The 17,246-nt window shown below is 43.9% G+C and overlaps 2 non-coding genes and 1 pseudogene across 2 annotated transcripts; 2 read left to right on the plus strand and 1 right to left on the minus strand.

The window, feature by feature from the left end:
• Nucleotides 1-6,541: 6,541 nt before the first annotated feature.
• Nucleotides 6,542-6,656, minus strand: LOC131349540 (U5 spliceosomal RNA). The gene has a single exon (XR_009204089.1). It is a non-coding gene; the product is annotated as a U5 spliceosomal RNA (small nuclear RNA).
• A 745-nt stretch (nucleotides 6,657-7,401) lies between these two features.
• LOC131349538 (U5 spliceosomal RNA) lies at nucleotides 7,402-7,516 on the plus strand. The gene has a single exon (XR_009204087.1). It is a non-coding gene; the product is annotated as a U5 spliceosomal RNA (small nuclear RNA).
• Nucleotides 7,517-7,842: 326 nt separating this feature from the next.
• On the plus strand, nucleotides 7,843-8,004 carry LOC131349526 (U2 spliceosomal RNA; annotated as a pseudogene).
• Nucleotides 8,005-17,246: the final 9,242 nt, after the last annotated feature.

Consider the following 17,246-nt stretch of genomic DNA (forward strand, 5'->3'; position numbering starts at 1 on the left):
TGGTAAGAATCCTCTGGATGCCTGCCCAATCACACCAAGATTCATAAAGTGACTGAATGATGTAGCTATGAACTATGGGCTATGAGCTCGTAAGAGCTGTTCTTAAAAAACTACAGAAGAGGCCTGAGCATGAACACTGGGCTCTTGGGTCTAATGAAACATTTTGGAGCTAACTATGTAACCTGTTCCCAAAATTTTTTTTATTTTTTTTCCAACCCAACAGATGAGAAGGTATCAAGCGGATTCTCACCACCCCACGTGTTTAAAAGGATTACATATTTATTAAAAAAGACTAATGCTGAAACCTAGGGGTGAAATACTTACCACACATACTTACCATACATACTTACTATACATCATGGATAAGAGGTGATGGACGATCCTCCTGATGAAATCCAGCTACCCATCCTGATCCACATGCTGCCGTCTACTCGGAGGGGCTTCTTGACTGCCATCCTCTTCGTCCCTCCTCCTCCTTATGCCCTGGCGTGGGACAGGTGGTGGGATCCAAACTGGAGGGAGGCCTCTCATAGGTGGGGATGGGCTCTCCACAGGTGGTGGGATCCATACAGGTGCTGGGAACCATACAGGAGAGCGGCTCCCCACAGGTGGTGGGATACATACAGGAGAGAGGCCTCTCATAGGTGCGGATGTGCTCATAGCAGGTGGTGGGGTCCATACAGGAGAGAGGCCTCTAATATGTGTGGATGGGCTCCCCACAGGTGGTGGGATCCATACAGGTGGTCGGATCCATACAGGAGAGAGGCCTCTAATATGTGTGGATGGGCTCCCCACAGGTGGTGGGATCCATACAGGTGGTGGGATCCATACAGAAGAGAGGCTCTCCACAGGTGGTGGGATCAATACGGGAGAGAGGCCTCTCATAGGTGGGGATGGGCTCCTCACAGGTGGTGGGGTCAATAAAGGGGAGAGACCTCTCAAAGGTGGGGATGGGATCCTCACAAGTGGTTGGGTCCATAAAGGAGAGAGACCTCTCATAGGTGGGGATGGGATCCTCACGAGTGGTGGGGTCCATAAAGGAGAGAGACCTCTCATAGGTGGGGATTGGCTCCTCACAGGTGGTGGGGTGCATAAAGGGGAGAGGCCTCTCCTAGGTGGGGATGGGCTCCTCACAGGTGGTGGGGTACATAAAGGAGAGAGGCCTCTCCTAGGTGGGGATGGGCTCCTCACAGGTGGTGGGGTACATAAAGGAGAGAGGCCTCTCCTAGGTGGGGATGGGCTCCTCACAGGTGGTGGGGTACATAAAGGAGAGAGGCCTCTCCTAGGTGGGGATGGGCTCCTCACAGGTGGTGGGGTACATAAAGGAGAGAGGCCTCTCCTAGGTGGGGATGGGCTCCTCACAGGTGGTGGGGTACATAAAGGAGAGAGGCCTCTCATAGGTGGGGATGGGCTCCCCACAGGTGTTGGCATCCAAACAGGAGAGAGGCATAGCACAGGCCAGTTGTCATCGTCCTCATCCTGCGGAAACACAAACGTCTCCCTCTGTGTCCCTGTGTCAAAGAAGAAAAACAGACAATGCGGCACATTGAAAAACATCTCATAAAAAGAAGCAGAAACCCCTTTTTAACAGCACTGTGTATATTTTGTAAAGCAGGAAAACCTCCCTATCAAAACAAGACATATTTACACAAGTTATATTACTGTAATCCTCCTATAACAGTGCAGAAAAACTCAGTATTTATATTCTGCATTTACAGGAGTTACTTACGCTATCACGGCTTCACCGTTACTCACACTGGTCACTTCTCGATGCTCAAAAGTATCTTCCCAAGAACAATGCAGATTAAACTACATTTCTATGACAGTGTGTTTCTTTATCAGTTCCTTACTCCAATGCTTTACATCCCCTTTGAGTCCATTTGTGTCTCTTCTCAAAATTTTGCCTTTATCGTAAATGACACTACTCCTAACTATTTTATTCATTACAGCTATAAACAAATCCTTGCTGAACAGAAGTGAAACAAACAGCTTGATATTTTTCCCTAAGCTGCACTCTACCTTGCCACACTAGCTCCATTTATTTCTAGCGATTGGTTTTGTTCAGCTAGCTGCCTTTCCTCACAGCACCTTCCTCTCTCCGCTTTAACAACTCCACAAACACGGACAATGAAAAATCGTTCAAATAATAAAATAGATCATGTTACTGTAACATTTTAACTTGTTTTATTCACTCTTTAAAAAAAACTAGGAACACTGAAAAACAATTGCTTAGCTACATGCTAACTAGCCGTCTAGCTAATCTTTGCTAACACTCCTCGTCTTGTCTTAGTAAACTTTAATAAGCGTTAAATAAACATTCCGACTTTTATAAAAAGCTGATTTTAACATATCTGAAAACATTAACACTGTTGATTTCTTCCCTGCTCGTTTCACTGGAGTCTGCCGCTTTGTCCGCTAGCTTTAGCATAATGATTGTGTCCGTAAAGCGATTAGCAAAATATCGATTAGCCGAACAGATTTTCTCCAAATCATCTAACCAAATAAAACGATATTCCCGACTGCGGTTTTTTTTTTATAATACCGCGGTGTTTAAAAGACTTTATACTTAAGACAAAGAGAGAAAAGTCAGTAACTGACCGTTCCAGGGGTCGTCCAGTCCGCTCCATCCGGGCTCGGGCTCGGGCTCGGGCTCCACATCCTGGTGCTGCTGAAGCGCGGCTCCTCCTCCGAAGTTCATCATCACTGCTGTAGAGTCGGTGTAAGAGTCAGGTCCAGTCGCGGAGTAAGAAGAAATCAGGAGTGTAGAAAAATCACAAAGGATAATCCAAGTCTTGCTTCACAACCACAACACCTTAGTGTTTAAAAGGAAACACAGTTTAAACACAAACATTACGTAAAGAGTTCTGTGACGCTGCGCAGTGCCCATGCGCAGTGATCCCCCCCCCACTCTAAAAAAAACAAAACATGGCCGTCTATATCTAAATATCTGAGCTTTATTTCTTATTTGATATTATTCTATATATATATATATATATATATACAGTGTAAAAATAAAAGTTTTTTTTTCACTTAAATGGTTCAGATCATCAATTTTATTATACAAAGATAATTATGCGAGTAAATACAAAATGCAGTTTTTAAATTATGATATCATTTATTAAGGGGTAAAAAACTGTCCAAACCTGCCTGGCCCTATGTGAAAAAGTAATTGCCCCCAAAACCTAATAACCTGTTTGTGGCCCCTTCGGCACGAACAACTGCAATCAAGCATAAGCAATAACTGGCAATGAGTCTTTCACATCACTCTGGAGGAAATTTGCTTCACTCTTCTTTGCAGAATTGTTTTAAATTGTTTTAATTCAGCCACACTGGAGGGTTTCTAGCATGAACGGTCTGTTTAAAGTGATGCCACAGAATCTCAATCGGATTTAAGTCTGGACTTTGACTAGGTAGCTAACTCCAAAACATTATTTTTTTTTAGCCATTCAGAGGTGGACTTGCTGGTGTGTTTCAGATCACTGTCATTTGTCTAGCAGCATTCACTAGTAGATTTGCTGGTTGCTTTTATGCAAAATGACTTACTATGAATGAAGAGAACGAAGCAACTCCAAGCTACCCTGAACTTAGACCCAGCTGTCAGACATCAGAGAATGTAAGATGTAAGAATGTGAGAATAAAAGACTTAAAAGGACTTCAACAGTCCCACAACAAAGGTAGTTTAATTTTATAATTAAAAATGTGTGTGTGTGTGTGTGTATGTGTGTGCAGCTGTGCTGGTTTGTTCGTGATGTAGTAGGATTGTGATCTGGTTGTCTGTAGCTGCTGAAAGGAGGAGCAGGGACTGTGCGTGGGGAGGGAAGGAAAGGACCCTACTGTATGTCTACATGCAGATACAGTATAAGCAAAGGATGACATACTGCTCTCTGTGTCACTCTCTCATGCATACACACTCTCTCACACTCACACTCCTTACTGTGTGTCTGCTTGCCCTGGTTCAATACAGACAACCAACCCCACATTTAAAACACATTTGTATGTCTGTCACACAGCAGATGGACCCTGATTATAAACTAATCCGTAGGTACAAACTCCAGTCCTGAAAGGCCAGCATCCAGTTTGGTGATTTTCCTGCTTTAACTCACATTTTAAACCCAGAAATGCAACTGATGCATTAAAGGAGGTGTGCTTGGATGCTGGCTCTGCTGGCCCACAGTGGATCACTAGAGTAAACACAGTTGTTCAGTTTCTCATCAGTTAATTAACAAGTTTCTCCCTAAATTCCTCTTGCCTAATGAATTTTTTATTTAATTAACTGATCATAACTGAGAGTGATACTGCTGAGCCTGGTATAAACTGATATCTACTGGTTTCCTTAGCTAATTCATGTTTTACAATTAGTTGCATATCATACTGGTATATTTCAGTCTAGTTGTGTTTATACACTGTATTTCCAAATGTTTTGGGACACCCCTCCAAATCGTTGAATTCGGGTATTCTAATCACTTCCATGGCCACAGGTGTTTAAAATCAAGCACCTAGGCATGCAGACTGCTTCTCCAAACATTTGTGAAAGAATGTGTCGTTAAGACATTCTCAACAAATTCATGCTCCCAACTTTGTGGGAACAGTTTGGGGATGACCCCTTCCTGTTCCAACATGACTGTACACCAGTGCACAAAGCAAGGTCCATAAGGACATGGATGAGTGAGTTTGGTGTGGAGGAACTTGACTGGCCTGCAAAGAGTCCTGACCTCAACCCGACAGAACACCTTTGGGATGAATTAGAGCAGAAACTATGAGCCATACTTTCTCATCCAACATCAGTGCCTGACCTCACAAATGCGCTTCTAGTGGAATGGTCAAACATTCCAATAATCACACTCCTAAACCTTGTGGAAAGCCTTCCTAGAAGAGTTGAAGCTGTTACAGCTGCAAAGGGCAGGCCTACTCCATATTAAAACCTATGGATTAAGAATGGGATGTCATTAAAATTCATGTCTATGTAAAGGCAGATGTCCCAAAACTTTTGGCAACGTAGTCTATTTAACACGATCAGAACAAGGACAGATGACCTTTAAAATCTTTTCATGTTTGATTATAAAATGGACATAATAAAGCCTCCAAAAGTCAGAATGCACAAACCCATGTGTATAAATCACACCAAAATATTGTAGCATCTCCAGGTCGGCTCACTTGCTCATGGGGTCCATTGCATCCTTCTCAAAAACTCAATTAACTATTACACAGCTCACAACTGAGCTATCACTATTTATAGTCATTTCATTATACCTCAACCGACATGCTGTAACTCATGGGAGCCAGGCTCCGGGATATATTTATTTTATATATAATCATTATATATATGAAGATCATATGATCATAGTCGACCCCAAACATGTGAAAAAAGTCAAAGAAAACTGCCCCATTCAGCTGCACACATTCGTTTGACTGAAAAACCGCTTTCCCTTGCTCGTAGAGCGCTGAGACTTGCGGAATCGCATTTTCAGCGCCAGAGAAGCACAATGCAGAGAGCACACTGCGGCGAGGCAGGAAACGAGCCAGTTCGATGAAAAATCTTGAAAGTTGACTTTGTTAAGTGAATTTTCATGGAGTATCACTTTTTCCATGTTTCTTATGAATTTTTGCACTTTGATGAAAAAAATCATGTCATATCAAAATTCATATTTTTTATGACTTTCCATTGTTTCTTATGAATTTTGGCATTTTAAAGTAAACAATCACGTTTCATATCATAGTCGACCCCAAACGTGAAAAAAGTCAAAGAAAACTGCCCCATTCAGCTGCACACATGCGTTTGTCTGAAAAACCGCTTTCCCTTGCTCGTAGAGCGCTGAGACTTGCGGAATCGCATTTTCAGCGCCAGAGAAGCACAATGCAGAGAGCACACTGCGCCGAGGCAGGAAACGAGCCAGTTCGATGAAAAATGATGTCCATTCTCCTTCTCAAACCCAGTCAAAGCCCAAAACCAGACCAGAGAACACTTGATCTTAACCAAAATGCCAAGACGCAATAAACTTTTGTCTCCTCTGCTTAACGGACACCCTCAGGCCACATCTATACATGCATGCATAAAGTCACATAAGCAAATAAGACCCAACTCCTGGAAAATACCCATTTAACATTGAAGCATACACAGCTTGTAACTCATTGACGTTCCTTTCCACAGAAAACTTTACTAAAAGGCAAAAGGTTAATGCGTGACTTAAGAGAAACCAAAACTTAAAAAAAAACAACAAAAAAAACCCTCAAGACAAGCAGCACCAGGAAACCCTTGTCGGAGAAACACAATGCTCGATGAGGGTAAGGACGGCCACTTTTATTTTTTTTATATCCTTTCCGTCACACTCGCCTTCTCAAAGCCAGACTACGAAGTGTAATGTGAATACAGTCACAGCCCAAAATCAGAACAGAGAACACCAAAAGGCAGAGGAGCAATAAACTGTTATCTTTTCTGTTTAACAGATAGCCTCAGGCCCCACCTACATAGGCATGCATAAAATCATATAAGCAAATAAAACCCAACTCCTGGAAAATACCCATTTAACATTGAAGCATACACAGCTTTGTCAGAACTAAGCACAGAAAAATACATCAAGCTCATTGATGTTCCTCTCCACAGAAATCTCCAATAAAAGGCAAAAGATTTACGCATGACTTAGGAGAAACCAGCGCTGTGAAGAAAAAAAAACCAAGCAGCACCAGGAAACCCTTGTCAGAGAAACACAATGCTCGATGAGGGTAAGGCCGGCCCCTTGGGTTGGATGAGTGGAGAAAGTGTGGGGAAAGGTTGACAAGCAACAACTGACAGTGGTGAGCAGAAGGAGGTCAAGATAGGCTAGGGAACAGGGCGGGTTGAATGCAGACATAATTTAGTAAGTCAGTCAGTAAGTCAGTAATTGATTTTCCTTCATTTTACATCAGTAAATGTTGCATCAAGCCTGGAAGTACTGCAATACCAGGCCGATCCACGAGCAAGTCCCTTTTCCGCCTCCCAGCTCTAAAAATCTGTTTAAAATAGAGAAGCGAGAAGCAATCCTACGTGTATTTTTGTGAGCTTTGCTCTGGCAAAGCTGTGTATGCTTCAATGTTAAATGGGTAGTTTCCAGTACTTGGGTCTTATTTGGTTATGTGACTTCATGCATGCCTGTATAGGTGTGGCCTGGGGCTGTCCGTTAAGCAGAAGACATAAAAGTTTATTTCTTCTTGGCCTTTTGGCTAAGATCAAGTGTTCTCTGGTCTGGCTTTGGGCTGTGACTGTATTCACATTGCACTTCTTAGTCTGGCTTTGAGAAGACGAGTGTGACGGAAAGGATATTAAAAAAAAAAAAAAGAAAAAAAAAGGGGCCGGCCTTACCCTCATCGAGCATTGTGTTTCCCCGATAAGGGTTTCCAGGTGCTGCTTGCTCGTTTTTTTCTTTATAGCTCTGGTTTCTCTTAAATCACTTATAAATCATTTGTATTTTACTAAAAATTTCTGTGGAGAGGAACATCAATGAGTTTGATGTATTTTTATGAGCTTTGCTTTGGCAAAGCTGTGTATGCTTCAATCTTAAAGGGGTAGTTTCCAGGAGTTGGGTCTTATTTGCTTATATGGTTTTATGCATCTTGTATAGGTGTGGCCTGAGGCTGTCCATTAAGCAGAGGAGATAAATGTTTATTGCTTCTTGGCCTTTTGGCTAAGATCAAGTGTTTTCTAGTCTGGTTTTGGGCTTTGACTGGGTTTGAGAAGGAGAATAGATGGAATGGGGTTTGTGTAGGATCGCTTCTCAGGCTTTTTAGCTAGGATCTATTGTCTTCACTGGTCTGGATTTTTGGCCTTAGTCTGGCCTTGAGAATGTGAATGGTTAGGTATGGATATGGGTAGGATTTGGATTGGAAAAAAACAATCTGTTCTTCTTAGTGTAATATCTCACACGTCCTCTATATTAAACAGATTTTCAGAGCTGGGAGCCGGATAAGGGGCTACGTCCGCTCCGTGGATCGGCCTGGTATTGCAGTACGTCCAGGCTTGGTGCACTGTTTTCTGATGTAAAATAAAGGACAAAAAATTATTAACTTACTCATTTACTGACTTACTTACTTACTTACTTACTCATCAAATTATTTCTGCATTCAACCCAACCTGTTCCCTAGCCTACCTTCGCCTCCTTCTGCTCACCACTGTCAGTTGTTGCTCGTCAGCCTTTCCCCACCCTTTCTCCACTCAACCAACCCAAAGGGCGGGCCTTACCCTCATCGAGCATTGTCTTTCTCCGACAAGGGTTTCCTGGTGCTAATCAGCTTTCGTTTTTCTTTATGGCTCTGGTTTTTATTAAGTCATGTATAAATCTTTTGCTTTTTGTTGAAGAGGACAAAATTTCTGTGGAGAGGAACATCAATGAGCTTGATGTATTTTTATGAGTTTTGCTCTGGCAAAGCTGTGTATGTTTCAATGTTAAGTGGGTAATTTCCAGGAGTTGGGTCTTATTTGGTTATGTGACTTTATGCATGCCTTTATACAGGGGTTGGACAATGAAACTGAAACGCCTGGTTTTAGACCACAATAATTCATTAGTATGGTGTAGGGCCTCCTTTTGCGGCCAATACAGCATCAATTCATCTTGGGAATGACAGATACAAGTCCTGCACAGTGGCCAGAGGGATTTTGAGCTGTTCTTCTTGCAGAATAGTTGCCAGGTCACTACGTGATGCTGGTGGAGGAAAACGTTTCCTGACTCGCTCCTCCAAAACACCCCAAAGTGGCTCAATAATATTTAGATCTGGTGACTGTGCAGGTCATGGGAGATGTTCAACATCACTTTCATGTTCATCAAACCACTCTGTCACCAGTCTTGCTGTGTGTATTGGTGCATTATCATCCTGATACATGACACCGCCTTCAGGATACAATGTTTGAACCATTGGGTGCACATGGTCCTCCAGAATGGTTCGGTAGTCCTTGGCAGTGACGCGCCCATCTAGCACAAGTATTGGGCCTAGGGAATGCCATGATATTGCAGCCCAAACCATCACTGATCCACCCCCATGCATCCCTCTGGGAATGCAACAGTCTGGGTGGTACGGTTCTTTGGGGCTTCTCCACACCGCAACTCTCCCGGATGTGGGAACGACAGTGAAGGTGGACTCATCAGAGAACGATACATGTGTCACATTGTCCACAGCCCAAGATTTTCGCTGCTGGCACCATTGAAACCGACGTTTGGCATTGGCATGAGTGACCAAAGGTTTGGCTATAGCAGCCCGGCCATGCACATTGACCCTGTGGAGCTCCCGACGGACAGTTTTGGTGGAAACAGGAGAGTTGAGGTGCACATTTAATTCTGCAGTGAGTTGGGCAGCTGTGGTTTTATGTTTTTTGGATACAATCCGGGTTAGCACCCGGACATCCCTTTCAGACAGCTTCCTCTTGCATCCACAGTTACTCCCGTTGGATGTGGTTCGTCCTTCTTGGTGGTATGCTGACATTACCCTGGATACCATGGCTCTTGATACATCACAAAGACTTGCTGTCTTAGTCACAGATGCGCAAGTGAGACATGCACCAAAAATTTGTCCTCTTTTGAACTCTGATATGTCACCCATAATGTTGTGTGCATTGCAATATTTTAAGCAAAACTGTGCTATTACTCTGCTAATTAAACCTTCACACTCTGCTCTTACTGGTGGAATGTGCAATCAATGAAGATTGGCCACCAGGCTGGTCAAATTTAGCCATGAAACCTGCAACACTAAATTGGCCAGTGATTCAGTTTCATTGTCCAACCCCTATAGGTGTGGCTTGAGTCTATCCGTTAAGCAGAAGAGATAAAGGTTTATTGGTTCTCGGCCTTTTGGCTAAGCTCAAGTATAGCCATGGAGAGAGGAGCTGAACGTCAGCCGGCCCGAGTGGTGCGGCTTCGTCATTCTGTTCGGGTGGAGCTCTGCAGAGATGCTGCGGAGGACGTGAAGACGCGATTTTGCTGGGGTTGGGTTTTGCTCCAGCTGCTCAGGGATTTTAGCAGATTGGCTCCCTCCCAGGTCCTTTGCCTGCAGGATTTTTGTTCCTCTGGGTTCCTGGACATCACTTTCGCTGCCTTATCTGACTGCTCTGCCTTTTTCGACCGGTGCTCACAGCTCAGGGAGGAGGAGGTGCTTCGTGGTCTTCGGCTGGTCCCGTTGTTCGCCATGGATGAGGTCCCCATCACTGTGCATGTTTACAACCCCTTCGTGGCAGACAAGGTCAAGAAGCTGCGAGGGTGCTTCGGTGTCTGGAACGGGAAGCGCAGGTTCCTCGTTAGGTTGAAGACGGACCCGGCTGCTCCGTGTGGCCTGGTCCACTCTCCGGGGAATTTGCCAAATAGTGTCAGAAGCCGGCAGAGAGGGTCTTATATAGAGGGTTTGAGTGATGGTACCTGGGTACTGACTGTGCCCGAGGACATGTTGGGCTGCGCTAGTGCCTTCTACTGCGACCTCATCCAACAAAGGGGATTGAGCGGTGAACTGACAGCCGGGTTTCTGGACTCTGTGGCAGATAGACTGCCTGAGGAAAGCGTAGTGGAGTTGGAAGAGCAGGTGTCTCTAGAGGAGGTGGAGAGTGCTATGCTCTCTCTGAAAACAGGCGTGGCTCCTGGAGGGGACGGTCTCCCTGTGGAGTGGTACCGGACCTTTTGGCCCCTTGTGGGCCCAGATCTGGTGGCCATTTACAGGGATGCGTTTGGGGCTGGGCTCCTTCCACAGTCAGCGAGAGTCGGGCATATCGCCCTCCTACATAAGAAGGGTGACAGCCGATCACATTGTTGATGGCAGATTATAAGATCGTTGCCAAGTTACTGGTCCTACGCCTTGGAAGGGTGATGGCCACGGTTGTGCACCCTGACCAGACTTGTGGGGTGCCCGGACGGATGTGTGGTATGAACCTGGCGCTGGTCAGAGATGCTTTGGCATGGGCGACGCAACGCCAGGTACCGCTGGCTTTGCTGAATTTGGACCAGGAGAAGGCCTTCGATCGTGTGTTGCACACGTTTCTGTTTGCGCTCTTGGAACGAATGGGCTTTGGTCTGGTTTTCACTGCCATGGTGCGACTGCTTTATGCCGGGGCAGTGAGCCGTGTCACCATTAACAGACATCTTTCCGAGCTGATCGAGCAGAAAGGGGGGGTCAGGCAGGGGTGCCCGCTCTCGCTGATGCTCTATGTGCTGTTCCTAGAGCCTCTGGTGGAGAGGCTGAGAAGAGATCCGGATTTTCAGGGACTTCATATCCCGGGCGCGAACGGGGTTAGGGCCAAGGTGTCGGCGTATGCTGACGACACTACGCTGTTCCTTGGCCGAGATGAAGACTTCCGCGCAGTGGAGCAGGTGATCGAGGCGTTTTCAGACTATGCTACTATGCTGCTCTCTTCTGTCTAGTATTGTTCTCATAATCAGGTATATACACTGATGTTCCAGTAGTGAGTAACACTGGGTAGAAGCAACCTCTCCAGCCCTTCATAGGTAGTCGGTAGAATCCTGTATTGCCACACACCCATATTGCAGCAGCTGATGAAGTGAGTCTTGTGAAAGAGCATGTGAAATTCACTTGGGTCCCGCCAAGCAACTTCGCTGTGCAGTTGGCCGGCTCCATGTTGGTGCAGGTACCTTGCTTTGCTGAAAACTCGTTGTTGTCCAGAACATACACGTTCAGCTTGCACCACGACATGCCCATGTTTGTTTTTCCCGAGTCTCTGCATACACAAGTATCAGCCTGCTCTTTTGTCACTCTGAACACTAGGTGTGTAGGATACTTTGGTTGCTTTTCAGTGCAATTTGCTCTGTTGAAACTTACATTCCCGCTAGTCAGAAGGCTTTTCCCCATCATAACTACATTACTGATACTAGCCGGGAGTTTGCAGGATGTCAACACCTGTTCTATCATGCCTGTAGTTATAGGAACAGTTTTGAACATCTGATGAACTTGAAGACAAAGCCAGCATGACTTATTGATTTGAAGTTCTTCGTGTTGCATAAGGGCTAAAGCACAGGTGTAATTGTCTTCACACTTAGTCAGAGTGAGTTCTGTTCGTTTCTGCAGATCAGTGGCGTTAGACCCCTTAATGGTGGAAATCTGTTTGGTGAGATCATCTTCCAAATTAGCCTGGGCCAGAACTGGTATGACTACAATTATTACCCTATCTATCACAGCTGGTTTAATCACTTCAATGTCCACCGTGTGTTCTTAGGAGTCAGTGCCTATCTGCTCAGTAGCACACCAGAAATTGCCTCTGTTTAAAATAAATTTAACTGTTGGTCTGTTCTTACTCCAGGAGCAACCTCCTGGACGGTGACTCGTCAAAGATGTACTGGTACTACACCCCACTGTGAGCCACCCTTTTGACCCACATGGGTATTTGTAGAGATAATGAACCCATTCCCATATATTTCCCTTATTATAATAACAGTTCCTTCTGTTAGCTCTATGTTAGTCTCTGGTTTGGTCCATTTTACGCACAGCCATAGTGCTAATGTAAGGGATAATGTCAACCCTTTCATCTTTGCTCTACTATTTGATTTTCTCACTTCAGTAGAGGTGCACTCTTGTCTTCTCTTGAGGAAATGGGTTTACACATGCTACACCACTTGGGGTGTCCAAACAGTGTGCACAGGAGTGATGTCTTTTCGAGGTTCACCTTTTTGTGTCTCAGATGATTCCTATGAACAACACCAAACTTTAAGTGAACCTTCACCTTTCTTGACGTATATTGGTGCTCAGAGTGCAGGCACTGCCCTTACGCACTCGTCCCACCTCACAGAGGGTCTAGAACACTATCCATTAGGGTTGTCTTCCTAAGTACGGGTGTTAGAGTATCTTAGGTGTATCTTTACTCTCCCCCTAGTTCCTGATCCGGCACTGGTACCCGCTTACAGTGGCTGGTGTGTATCCACGTTGCTCTCTCTGCTATCAACGATCAATTAACGATTAACGACAACGATCGATTAACGATTAATTGATAAGCAGGGATTTTACTAAGGACCTGGATTTTCCTGAGTTGTTTTTTTTAGAAAATTTTAATATTGCTTCCATACTAACTAACATGTGTCCTACAGAAACTGTAAGAGCTAGAAATGTAAACATGACCAACAACAAATGAGTGAATATTTAGCATTCTGAAAAAGTGTAAAAAAAAAAAAAGTGTCTTCACATGTATCTGTCCCTGTGTCTTCAGCATTTTGTCTCTCTGGTCTTTCCATCTCTACACTGACAATCACGTTTATATTTACTAGACATAAATCTCTCTCTGGGTCTCATTTCTGCTGCTTCTCTCTACCTGCGTTCACCCTCCCACTTTTTCAGTCTCAGTTTTGTTAATCAGGTCTACAGATCAGTCAGCCCGTTAGTTAATCAGCTTCCTCTTCTTTTCTCCTTCCTCATTAGTTTAAACAAATATGTTATATTATTCTGCAGGAGGATCCACTAATAATTGAGTTTAAAACATCTGTGGCACCTTTAGTTTGTCTTTCATGTTTTATTGTTACCAGCTGATGGAGCGATTCACGCTGAATATTTAAATAGGTGCTCAGCGCAGCGGTCCGACTTCGGGAACACTTTGTGTGCGCCTGTATCCCGCGTGTGTATGTGCTCTCACGCCAGGAGTTACCACCCTCTTTACAGCAGTTTGGTCTAGAGGAGCCGCTGTGTTCACTGTTCAACATCTTTAACAGCTGTACATCAAGTTTTACCCAGCTTCTCAGCTCCGACCACTTCTCCACTCTCGCTGCTGCAGTTATAGCTCCGCTGTCGCCCCAATTTGTGATTTTTTTTTGCCATATCACCCACCCCTACTGTCAATAGTGTGACAACAATACAAAATAACAAAAATTTTATAACTAGGAAAGTGTTTTTGGTTCTCAGTGAATTTCATAATTTTACCCTTTACCTGACTGAATGAATCCAAGATGGGCCTTATTTTTGTGCCTGCTACTCCTCCTTTTGCCTGAAACATGTCCAGAAGTCTGGGAGTGTAGATGTCCAGCTTTGAGAAAAAGGTTCACTCCAGATGAATTGTGGTAATTCTTTTGAACTCTTCTTTGATCTGAAACAAAAAAGTGACACACACACAAATTTCCATGTGCATTACTGTAATATTCACAATAAGTCACTCATAGGCAAACCTAACACAAATCAGCATTACTCAAGAGTCCTACAATACCAAATATAATTTTCACTACATTTTGTAGAGATCATCCTTTCAGGGCTAGTTTGGTTTTTTAGCAAAAATGTCAAAATGTTACTACTACAAATAAGTAGTGAGTGATTTCATTAACTGTAGACAACAAATCAGCTAATGAGAGCTAATGGCCCAGATTTACCTGAGCTTCACAGAAAAGAGCAGGCCATCTCTCCATGAAATCCTGTACGGCAGGACAATGCCTGACCACTTCTAGTCTTCGATAGGAGAAAGACTTGTCCATTTTTTCATCTGTTATCTTTTTGTTGTTTTTCTTCTTTATTTCCTTGAGCAGGTCCATTCTTTCATTTTCTAAGGATTCTTCTGTCTCTCCGAATGGCATTGGAGGCAGGTAGTTAACTTCAGCTTTCTTGGGCCTTTTTATGCCTTTGGGTGGGTTACTTCCACTTGACTTTCTTTTCTGTGAGTTAACCTCTAACTCTGGACAGGCAAGTTGGCGACTTCTTACTTTTGCCCGATAATTGCCCATTTTGTATTTTATCCTTTGCTGCCATCCATATAAGCCATTAAAAGAACCTGGCTCTTTGAGGCATGGGTACTTTTCAATCAGGGCTACCACAGCTAAAACTTGTAATCCAGTTGGGTATGCTGTATATCCAAATATAGCTTCAGCTAATCTCTCCAGTACACTACTGGTCACTCTTGGGTTGTTTATGAGGGTGCCATCCTTTTGGTAGGCCTTATTTCCTGCATCCAATAAAAGCTCTACATCATAGGAAAAGGCTGGTATTTGAAACTTGGCTGGCCAAGGCTGTGAACGGTGAGGAGTCCCACTTTCATCAGAAGAAGACAGCAAAATGGTATCCTGAGATCCATAAGAGTGGGTAGAGCTATCGGTTTGCTGATCTGACATTGAGGACTCAAACTCTGACTCTCCCCCTGTACCCACACTGAGCACAATATTTTGCAGGATTGGAAACTGAGCTTGCACCACTTTCAGTGTGCCTTTATCTTCCACCTCATCAATAGAACTCAAAGTGAAAAACTGGCCACCAAATTCTTGGTCTTGATACGTCAGCGTAAAATCCCCTAAAATATTAAATGTATTTTGAATAACAGCCACAAGGTCCTGGACTGTACCAGGGATGCCTTTGGGAAGAACCAGTTTGCGAACACCAGCATCATCCAAAATAACCCGAAGCTTTGCTGGGGTGCCCATCTCGGCAAGAGAAGCTGAATAACACAAAAAAGAATTAGGAATTAATGCATTTTAAATCTTTTCTTACCTACATGAAGCCAAAATAACACTGCACTAATATGTGACATCTAATAGGGCAAGCAAATGTAATGCTTCAAGGTAACTAGTCGCCTTCCCTCCACACTGTACACAGCCAAAGGCAAAAAATCTGCAAGTGCTTTTTGTTCAATTAACTGAACATTGCTAGTGTTTTCCAACTCATAGCTCCTAAGATGCTCATTGTACCATGTGTTTTGCAGTTTCACAACAAATGCCAGTTTGTCGTGTACTACCATTATCTGCATCACCTCTGCAAAGTCAGGTAATCCTGCAGTAGAACCACAACACACCAACATTCCTGCTGCATAGTTGGTGCCTAAAAAGGACACACTATTAGTAACATGCACTGCTGACAAAGTTGGAAACCTGCTCCTCACTATTTCCTGTATGTCATTTTTAAGTACTTCAAAAGTGACCTCTGTTGTTTTTGTGACTTCAGGTGCTGATCTCTCTGGGTTTGATGCATTAAGATGGTATGCAATCATGAGTTGATGCTTGTTGGCAAGGGACAGCAGGATGTTTCTGAATGTGTGTCTGACAATTCTCTTGAAGAAGCTATGTTTTGCTTCGAATCTCATTGTCCACAGTGCAGCCACAGGGCCAAATGCCCGAATGAGCTCAGGATAGTGCTCAAGAAAGTGGTGCTTAGGAAGCAACTTTTTTTGTGGGAAAACATCAAGAAATCTGCATCTGTGCTCAGAAATCAAACTGTCAAGGTAACAAATGCTTTCCTCTGTATGAACTGGGGACATTACGAGTTCTACTATGTCTTTCAAGGTCATCAGCATCTGCCACACTGGGTCATTATCAGTTACTTTTAGGCCTATTATTAGAGGCAGTAGACGCAACAAACACCAGTTTTCATGCACATTGCCTCCCACTGATCCTCGTGCTGCAAGGTTACCAGGGACAAGATGAGGACGATTTGTTTTATCGCTCCACTTGTATGGAAAGAGCCGAATGGAATTATTGAGCTCCATCAAGGAAAATAATTTCTTCATGATGAAGACATCAAACGACAGTGCCAGCTCCACTGGAACAATGCCTTCAAGAAGGTCATGTAAAACATCTGGAGGGTAACCAGATGTTACATGGAAATGATCAAGTTTTTCAGAAAGTGCACACTGTTTTTTCACACCAAAACATGGAGTGTCTTTCGAGTTGGACAGAGCTACACGAACATGCTGTGTATGCTGCTCTTTCGTTCTTGGCTGAAAAAGGCCAGATCTCACTTCTTTGGACTGAAACGCTGATCGTTCCCCAAGGCAAAAACGGCAGATGTAACCGCTTGTAAAGCTCTCAACAAATCCTGCCAGAGAATGAGCTACAAGATTATCAGCCACCACAGTCACCACAGTCCCTCTGATGACTTTCCCTAAACTTGCAACAAAAAGTCCATCTTTTTCTAAACTTTGAAGATCTGTCAAGAGTGGCTCTAAAACTGCCTGAAATCCAAAATGTTTTGTGTCCTCCGCCTTGCACAATGTAGCTAAATATATGGATGCCAATGTTGATCGGGACTGTGCTGGAATGTCCCCTAATGCCCAATAGACTGCTGTGATTTTGTGCTTTTTTCGTGATGTCCCCAGGGGATTACACACCTCAAAGTCATCAATATACAAAACAAGACTAAGTCTGTCTTCCTCAGAGAAAAAATCATTTTGTTGATAAAGAGATCCATCATGAAATGACCTACCGGTAGTGAATTGTGAAGCACTTCTAAATTTCGTGTCACTACCAACTGCATTTTGGACAGCCTGACTGTTTAAGACATGGAGTAGTGATTGCAATATTGGTACATACTGAAAGTTTTACCCTCCACACCAT

The sequence above is a fragment of the Hemibagrus wyckioides genome, linkage group LG29 (genome assembly GCF_019097595.1).
Source record: "Hemibagrus wyckioides isolate EC202008001 linkage group LG29, SWU_Hwy_1.0, whole genome shotgun sequence".
In the NCBI taxonomy this organism is placed as follows: domain Eukaryota; kingdom Metazoa; phylum Chordata; class Actinopteri; order Siluriformes; family Bagridae; genus Hemibagrus; species Hemibagrus wyckioides.